The following is a 9,677-nucleotide window of genomic DNA, read 5'->3' as shown; positions in this document are numbered from 1 at the left end:
CGTGAGCCACCATACCTGACCCCAGGAATCAGATTCTTAAAAATATGTTTCTTTCTGTTCTCGTCTTTGGAAGTCTGACTATGCACATATGACAAAAGTTCAGACTTTGGGCTGATTCCACCTGGGAATCTGAATTAAAGAAAATGATATACAAAGTCAGGAAGAACTGTGAAAATGTTTATAAAAACATGGAGGAAGCATCTAGAATCTCGGGAAAATTTTGGGAGTTCATCACGTAGGGTATTGAATACCAGTAGCAGTGGCATTGGCCAGCGTCCCATCAGACTATGTCTTGACCTTCATTTGGCTGTGTTTCCTGTTGTTTACACTTTCTTGATTCCTGTCTGATCTGATCTTTCAAACTTCTGGATGATTCTCTGGTTTACTTGGTTGTATGCCAAATAGTTCCTTTCACACGTGAGTTAAAGTCTGTTTCAGATGCTTGCAGTTGAGAACCTTAATAGTCTTTCAGCTCCCACTCTTGACTTGTTTGCGTTCTGTTATCACCTTGGCAGCCAGAGCATCCTTTTAGAAAGCTTAATTGATATTACTTCTCTGATATAAAATGCAAACTCTTTACCGGGGCTTACAGGCTTATAACATTGAACAATATTTATCCTCTTATCTACTTTTGTTACCTGCCGTTGTGTCAATCTCTCTGTGGTTTTCTGAGCTGTTCCCTCTGACTGCCAGCCACATGGTTCAATAAATATCTGTTGAATAAACAAATAAAATGGCAGATGAATCATTTGTTGTATTTTGGTTGTACCATCCTATCTCTCCCTTTTTTTCATTAGCATTCTGATCTCCCTTTAGGAAAACTGTCTTAGGTATAGCTTTGAGAGGAAGTAAGGCACACTTTCCACATGGAAACAGTAGACCAGATGCTCATTCTTTCAGTTCCATAAATGCAGGTTGAATGGGGAGCATAGAGTCAGCATCCAGGCTGCATGACCAAGCAAGGGTGGAGAGATGGGTGAAGGTCATATTTTACTCAGCAGCTGGCTTCTTCCTTCTACCTGTGTGACTCTGCTATGGTTTTTATTCTTTTCTTCCTGTTCTCAGAAGTCCTTGCTTTCTATTAGCATTCCAAAGCTGTCCAGGCTCTTGTTATTTTTGCACAACCATAATATTTTTTCCAATATTATATTTCTTTTTTTTGACAGAGTCTCACTTTATCACCCTCAGTAGAGCTGTGGCATCACAGCTCACAGCAACCTCAAACTCTTTGGCTTAAACGATTCTCTTGCCTTAGCCTCCCAAGTAGCTGTGGCTATAGGCACCTGCCACAATGACTGGCTATTTTATTGTTGTTGTTGTCATAGTTGTTTAGCAGGGCTGGGCCGGGTTCGAACCCACCAGCCCCAGTGCATATGGCTGGCACCCTAACCACTGAGGGATGGATGCAGGGCCACCAATATTATATTTCTTTCTTAAGATATGAACAGTTAATTCCTGATGCTAACCATAGAGAAATAGAAAGCTTATTCTTACCATAGAGAAATAGAAAGCTTATTCTTACCATAGAGAAATAGAAAGCTTATTTGAAGTTTAAAATATAAGACCAAGGTATAACCACAGTATAGTTGCATTTGTGGTTGGAAATACAAAGAAAGGGAATTAAAATGATTCAGAAAGCTTGGCTTATTAATCATGGTCATGTTCCTAGATTGTCCTATATGTTCTTTGGAAGAAGATCCATTCTGTCTCTGCCTGAGGTAGTATCACCTCTGTGGAAAGATAAAACATATTTCTCAAAAATAGTTAAATGAACTTAGTGTTTATTAAAATGCAAGTTAAGAATTTGTATGAAGACCTAGTGTTCTGTGGCATAAAGCCCTGTAAGAGTAAATTGGTCTGGTGATAATTAAGGACCCATGAATGTTGAGTTGTGTGTAGTTCTATTATATGAATGTGATGTATACTAGGTGGAGTTAACTACGAATACAACCCCATTCTCATTGCCCTGAAGTTCACTGGAATAGGAAGTGTTTATGATTTGGGAAAAATTTTACTCAAAAATTGAATAAACTCCTTGTTGGATAATAATATTTATTAGACGAAGTTTGTGTGTTCTCCTGCCAGGGAGTTGTTTGTCTATGTTCATGACCTTAATTACTTATAATATTTTTTTGCTCTATGATCCATTCTCCAAATAGCTGCCAAGGTGATCTTTTGCAAATATAGTTTAGATCACATCATTCCCTTGCATAAACTTGAAGTGATTCCCACCGTATTGCCTAAAATCAACTCCCTTATTATGTGCTGAGGGGGCTGACTTTATTAGAGTACATTTCACAGTTTCTATCACCCAGCCACACTGGATCTCTGGTTCTTTGTCACTCAGTTACCTCCACCTAGAATTCTATTGCTGCAGGTATGCCTCAACGAGGTTGCACCTCAAGTGCCAATACTTCAAAGACTATCTTTTCCATCCTCTCCAGTTACCTCCTATTCCCTTACTTTGTATTATCTTTACAGATTTATGGCTGTATGTCCAAATTTGTTACATGGATATACTGTCTGGCAGCGATATCTGGGCTTTTGTGTCGCACTCACCCAACCAGTGAACATGTACCTGTCAGGTAGATTTGCAGCACTTAGCTTTCTTATATTTGGGTATTTGTTTACTCATTTTCTATCTCTCCCATTTTAATTTAAGCATATTGACTAGGAAATCTGTTTGTCTTCACAAAGAAATTCCCTGAATGTAGAAGAACTGTATCTAACACAGGTAAGTAAATGAATAAGGAACATTTTGTATAAAATTGTGGTGAATATTAGTAAACAGTGCTCCACTTGCTGACAGAGTTGTGGATTTATTACTGAATGAGACTAAAGTACCGTGGGAGGCCCAGTTAGTTGGTGATATAGGATAAAACCACCTGAATCACTCTCTCAAATGGGTCTCTGATGATATATTCTTAGTTTAGGTGACTGTGGCTCCCTGTAATGAAAATACTCTTTGTGTACCTGTAGACATCAAATCTTTTGCCAAGTCATTAGCTCCCCTTACTCCTACTATAACTTCAGGAGCATTTCAGCCCAATACACAAGCCTTGTTAGAAAGGAAATGTAGTCTGGGGTTTTGCCAGAGCAAGATAGAGCTAGATGCAGAGTTCTATTAGCTTGGCTCGTCTGCCAGATTTTACAGCCAAGTCAATTCATCCTTTGGGCTTCCATTCAATGCTTTTTGGAATTACACCTGCAGTGAAGTGTGATTCCAAGGCTGTTCTTAAGTAAGCAACTAAAATGGAGGGGCATAATAAGCAATAAGAACTGTTGGAACAAAAAGTAGAGTGGATAAATGAGTTATTAGGTGAGGTTTTTACAGAAAGATGATATTTGAATTCAGGCTTAAAAGATGAATAAAATTTCACCAAGCAAAAAAGGAAGCAGGAATAACAGGTACATGTTATAGACTACACAAAGAAACAGAAGTGAGCAATGCACCATGTGGATAATGGCAGCCAGTTTGGCCTCACTACGTTATGAAGGAGGGTGAGAAATCAAGGCATCATGAAAGTGGAGACTGGAAAATCACAGGAGTCCAGTTTCTGCTGCCTCTTCAAGTCTACAGAGTTTCAAATTCATTTTATGTGTAACAGGAAACCAAAGGTGTCTTTTATTATGATGAATTTCAACATCACTATTGTGTTTCAAGCATTTACCTGTTTTTTTTTTTGTTTGTTTTTTCTCCAAAATACGCATGTATTTATAGGGGAAAAAAGAAGGCAGCTTAAAAATTTGGTGGGGAGTGAATGAATGAATAGGTTGTAGTATATTCACACAATGATATTGATGCAGCAGTGAAAATAAATGACTTAGAGCCACACTTGTCAATGAATTTTACAACAAAATGTTGAGTTAAAGAATAACTAGTTTTTTAAAGCTTACAACATGTAAAAATATTGTTTGGTTTTTTTTTTTAGTTAGATGGTGGGTACATGAAAAGTTATTAACATAGTTTCTCTTTTTTGGCATATGTTAAAATTTTTTTGTAATATTTAAAAAGAAAACCCACAATGTAATGTACAAAATAATGTGTTGAGAATTGTATGTGGGTATATGTGATCAAAGTATAAAAATGCAGTAGAGCCTCTATAGTTGACCACTTCTCTACACTGATCATTTCTTTTAGTTGACCTAATTTTTATAGACAGGACATGCACCACCTGTGCCGAATGGAAGTGCCTTATGTTCACCACCTCCACATGTCGACCAGTTTGTTATAGAACACCCAGAGGTTCTACTGCATGTGTTTATTAAAAGCATAGAGTGCCAGGAAAGTAGGTTTTTTCCTCACAGAAGTGAGAATTGAGATCTGGGAGGAGTACACAGTGCTCTTGATATTACTGGTGATATTTTCTGAAGTCAAGTAAGACTACTTTTGGTAATTTTTTCCTTATTATATGTATAATAACTATTGCTCAAACCTTTTAAAGTTATTAAGTCTGTGGAGAGATTTTCCCCTACTCTCAGCTTCATTTTTCTTACAGGTAACGTGAGGAAATTATAAGCAAGCAGGTATTTTTAATGCCATTCATTCAAAAATACATATTTTTGGAATTACTACTACTTCCTAGGTACTATAGCAATAAAGATACAATGGAACAGTGCCTGCCTTTGAGGACTATATAATGATATAAATAAATAATATATTTTAAATCTTATGGTAGAAGAAGGTGCTGGTTGAAGTGGGAATATTCTGAATGAAATGCTTAATAAACTAAGCCAGAATCTATCATTGTGGGTTAAACAGGATTGCAATTTATTTGCTCTATTGCCAATTACTCAGTAGCATCTAATTTTCCTCCCTTTGAAACTGGATGACAGTAGTGGCATTTAAGCTAAAGCAAAAATGACCTTCTGGAAATTAATAGCCATTGGGCACTTTGAAGGTTTCTTTTAGACGTAATATAATACTAGCTCTTGGAGCCCTAGACAACATGTAGGATGTTTGGCTACCCTGAGGCCACTATGATGGAAAAAGAATATTGAGTGAAAGCACAAAGAGGCCTTGAGAAAACATGAAGAAAAATTGATGCTTGACCAGTCTTTAGCTATTCTAGTCACCAGCCATTCCAGTCAATCCAAATGAATGTGAGACATTGTGGAGTAGAAATGAGTTATTACTTCTCAGCCTGCTTCAGTCGCAGATGTGTGAGGTATTTTAAGTCACATAAACTACCAGAACAGTAGGAAATAGAGAGAGATAAATTCAAGGCTAAATTATCCAAGGATAAGGAGATATGAGAATGGAACACATCATGATTGTAAGAATTAGAGACGAAGAAAATATACCTAGGGAATTGCTAAAATGGGTATGTGTGAGTTGTGTGGTATATGGTAGGTTATTCTGGTGTAAGGTCCCAAGGTCAGCAAGAACAGCCAAGAAAATCGGGAAGATTCATCATCACCATAAGTGGTCTAACTTACTATAATAAAAAAAAAAAAAGAAAGAAAAACAGAAGTAGCATGATAAATGTAAAATAACAGAACACTAGAATTATATGTATAATGGAATAGTAAGATTAAATGTCAAATACATTTTTATAAAGTAAAATTTCAATTCTTGATTTTTCTTCTTTCTTTCTTTTTTTTTTTTTGTCTTTAGAAACAGAGTCTCACTTTGTTGCCCTTGGTAGAGTGTGGTGACGTAACAGCTCACAGCAGCCTCCAGCTCTTGGGTTTAGACAATTCTCTTGTCTCAGCCTCCCAAGTAGCTGGGACTATAGGCACCTGCCACAACGCCCGGCTATATTTTGTTGTTGTTGAAGTTTGGCTGCAGCCGGGTTTGAACCCCCCACCCTAGTTATAAGGGGCCAGCACCCTACTCACTGAGCCACAAGCACCACCCCAATTCTTGAATTTTAAAATGAATAAACAAAATATCCTATGTGTTTCATAAAATCAGATACTTTTGAAATCAATATTTATATGCTAAATGAACAAAGAATGCATGCTAGATAAAATGAAACTACCCTATTTCCCCGAAAATAAGACAGTCTTATTTTAAGGTGTGCTCCCAAAGATGCACTAGGTCTTATTTTCAGGGCACGTCTTATCTTTCCTGTAAGTAGGTCTTATTTTCAGAGGATGTCTTATTTTCGGGGAACCAGTATTTTGAGTATTCAGATAGCCCAAGGTATGTTCTGGTGATTGGATTATGAGTGTCCTGTACTAGCATTTTTCTCTTCTGTTGTTGTTACATTGTTGTTTTAATGAAAGGTAACAAAGTGTACAAAGTAAGAAATTTAAAAAATTATTGTCATTGCATATAGTACATTTTAATTTTGTTTCAGCTAAAATTAGGTTTTCTTCATTGCTAATGTTGGTATTTCTACATCTTGCTGGTTTTATTTTGTCTGAAAAGTTTGCAAATATTTGGAACATTTAGTGGTTATCTTCAGTTGCTTACTTCTTTTTTTCTTTTTTATTGTTGGGGATTCATTGAGGGTACAATAAGCCAGTTACACTGATTGCAATTGTTAGGTAAAGTCCCTCTTGCAATCATGTCTTGCCCCCATAAAGTGCGACACACACTAAGGCCCCACCCCACTCCCTCCTTCACTCTTTCTGCTTCCCCTCCACATAACCTTGTCATTAATTGTCCTCATATCAAGATTGAGTACATAGGATTCATGCTTCTCCATTCTTGTGATGCTTTACTAAGAATAATGTCTTCCACTTCCATCCAGGTTAATACGTAGGATGTAAAGTCTCCATGTTTTTTAATGGCTGAATAGTTTTCCATGGTATACATATACCACAGCTTGTTAATCCATTCTTGGGTTGGTGGGCATTTAGGCTTTTTCCACATTTTGGCGATTGTAAATTGAGCTGCAATAAACAGTCTAGTACAAGTGTCCTTATGATAAAAGGATTTCTTTCCTTCTGGGTAGATGCCCAGTAATGGGATTGCAGGATCAAATGGGAGGTCTAGCTTGAGTGCTTTGAGGTTTCTCCATACTTCCTTCCAGAAAGGTTGTACTAGTTTGCAGTCCCACCAGCAGTGTAAAAGTGTTCCCTTCTCTCCACATCCACGCCAGCATCTGCAGTTTTGAGATTTTGTGATGTGGGCCATTCTCACTGGGGTTAGATGATATCTCAGGGTTGTTTTGATTTGCATTTCTCTAATATATAGAGATGATGAACATTTTTCATGTGTTTGTTAGCCATTCGTCTGTCATCTTTAGAGAAAGTTCTATTCATGTCTCTTGCCCATTGATATATGGGATTGTTGGCTTTTTTCATGTGGATTAATTTGAGTTCTCTATAGATCCTAGTTATCAAGCTTTTGTCTGATTGAAAATATGCAAATATCCTTTCCCATTGTGTAGGTTGTCTCTTTGCTTTGGTTATTGTCTCCTTAGCTGTACAGAAGCTTTTCAGTTTAATGAAGTCCCATTTGTTTATTTTTGTTGTTGTTGCAATTGCCATGGCAGTCTTCTTCATGAAGTCTTCCCCCAGGCCAATATCTTCCAGTGTTTTTCCTATGCTTTCTTTGAGGATTTTTATTGTTTTATGCCTTAAATTTAAGTCCTTTATCCATCTTGAATCAATTTTTGTGAGTGGGGAAAGGTGTGGGTCCAGTTTCGGTCTTTTACATGTAGACATCCAGTTCTCCCAACACCATTTATTGAATAGGGAGTCTTTCCCCCAAGGTAAGTACTTGTTTGTGTCGGTGTCACAGGGCCGCTGACCAGCAGGGACGAGGACACCAACGGAAGGATCAAGGACACTTTATTGTAGAGATGATACAACTCGGGAAAACAGCAAGCTCTCCTCTTCCTTCCTCTTCTTTCTCCTATCAATCAATCCTCCCCCGTTACCAACTCTCTGGTACTTATATCCCCCGGGCTTCCGCCTCCCCCGCATCCGGTGCTAGCTCTCGGGACTTTCCAGCCAGTCCACCTAATGGGAACCCTAGGGGAGGCAACCTCAACAGTTGCTAGGGAAGGGGCTCCGTTATAGGTTGCCTAATGTAGTACAAGCAGTTAGCACGTCATCTGTTTCTGAGGAGCAGCTATCTCTACAGGTTAGGTTTTTCCCATCCCTCCGCCATTTTAGGCCAGCGGCCGTCGCCGTCTTACAAGTCTCTCCACATGTTTGGTTTATCGAAGATTAGGTGGTTGTAAGACGTTAGTTTCATTTCTTGGTGTTCAATTCGATTCCAAGTGTCTATGTCTCTGTTTTTGTGCAATACCATGCTGTCTTGACCACTATGGCTTTGTAGTACAGACTAAAATCTGGTATGCTGATGCCCCCAGCTTTATTTTTGTTACTAAGAACTGCCTTAGCTATACGGGGTTTTTTCCGGTTCCATATAAAATGCAGAATCATTTTTTCCAAATCTTGAAAGTATGATGTAGGTACTTTGATAGGAATGGCATTGAATAGGTAGATTGCTTTGGGAAGTATAGACATTTTAACAATGTTGATTCTTCCCATCCATGAGCATGGTATGTTCTTCCATTTGTTAATATCCTCCGCTATTTCCTTTCTGAGGATTTCATAGTTTTCTTTATAGAGGTCCTTCACCTCCTTCGTTAGGTATATTCCTAGGTATTTCATTTTCTTTGAAACTATGGTCAAGGGAGTTGTGTCCTTAATTAGCTTCTCATCTTGACTGTTATTGGTGTATACAAAGGCTACTGACTTGTGGACATTGATTTTATATCCTGAAACATTACTGTATTTTTTGGTGACTTCTAGGAGTCTTGTGGTTGAGTCTTTGGGGTTCTCTAAGTAAAAGATCATGTCATCAGCAAAGAGAGAGAGTTTGACCTCCTCTGCTCCCATTTGGATTCCCTTTATTTCCTTGTCTTGCCTAATTGTATTGGCTAGAACTTCCAGCACTATGTTGAATAGTAAAGGTGACAGAAGACAACCTTGTCTGGTTCCAGTTCTAAGAGGAAAAGCTTTGAGTTTTACTCCATTCAGTAAAATATTGGCTGTGGGTATGTCATAGATAGCTTCAATCAGTTTTAGAAATGTGCCACCTATGCCTATACTCTTCAATGTTCTAATTAGAAAAGGATGCTGGATTTTATCAAATGCTTTTTCTGCATCTATTGAGAGGATCATGTGATCTTTATTTTTGCCTCTGTTAATATGGTGGATAACGTTTATGGACTTGCGTATGTGAAACCAGCCTTGCATCCCTGGGATGAAGCCTACTTGATCATGATGAATGACTTTTTTAATGATAAGCTGTAATCTATTGGCTAGGATTTTGTTGAGAATTTTTCCATCTATATTCATGAGTGAGATTGGTCTGAAATTTTCCTTTTTCTTTGGGTCTTTTCCTGGTTTTGGTATCAGGGTGATGTTTGCTTCATAGAATGTGTTGGGGAAGATTCCTTCTTCCTCAGTATTTTGGAATAATTTCTGCAGTACAGGAATAAGCTCTTCCTTGAAGGTTTGATAGAATTCTGGAGTGAAGCCATCTGGACCAGGGCATTTTTTAGTTGGAAGCTTTTTTATTGTTTCTTTGATCTCAGTGCTTGAAATTGGTCTGTTCAGGAGGTCTATTTCTTCCTGGCTAAGTCTTGGGAGAGGATGTGATTCCAAATATTGATCCATTTCTTTCACATTGTCAAATTTCTGGGCATAGAGTTTCTGGTAGTATTCAGAGATGATCTCTTGTATCTCTGTGGGATCAGTTGTTATTT

The sequence above is a fragment of the Nycticebus coucang genome, chromosome 1, assembly GCF_027406575.1.
Source record: "Nycticebus coucang isolate mNycCou1 chromosome 1, mNycCou1.pri, whole genome shotgun sequence".
Classification (NCBI taxonomy): domain Eukaryota; kingdom Metazoa; phylum Chordata; class Mammalia; order Primates; family Lorisidae; genus Nycticebus; species Nycticebus coucang.
The sequence above is the reverse complement of the archived record's forward strand: the minus strand, read 5'-3'. Positions refer to the sequence as shown.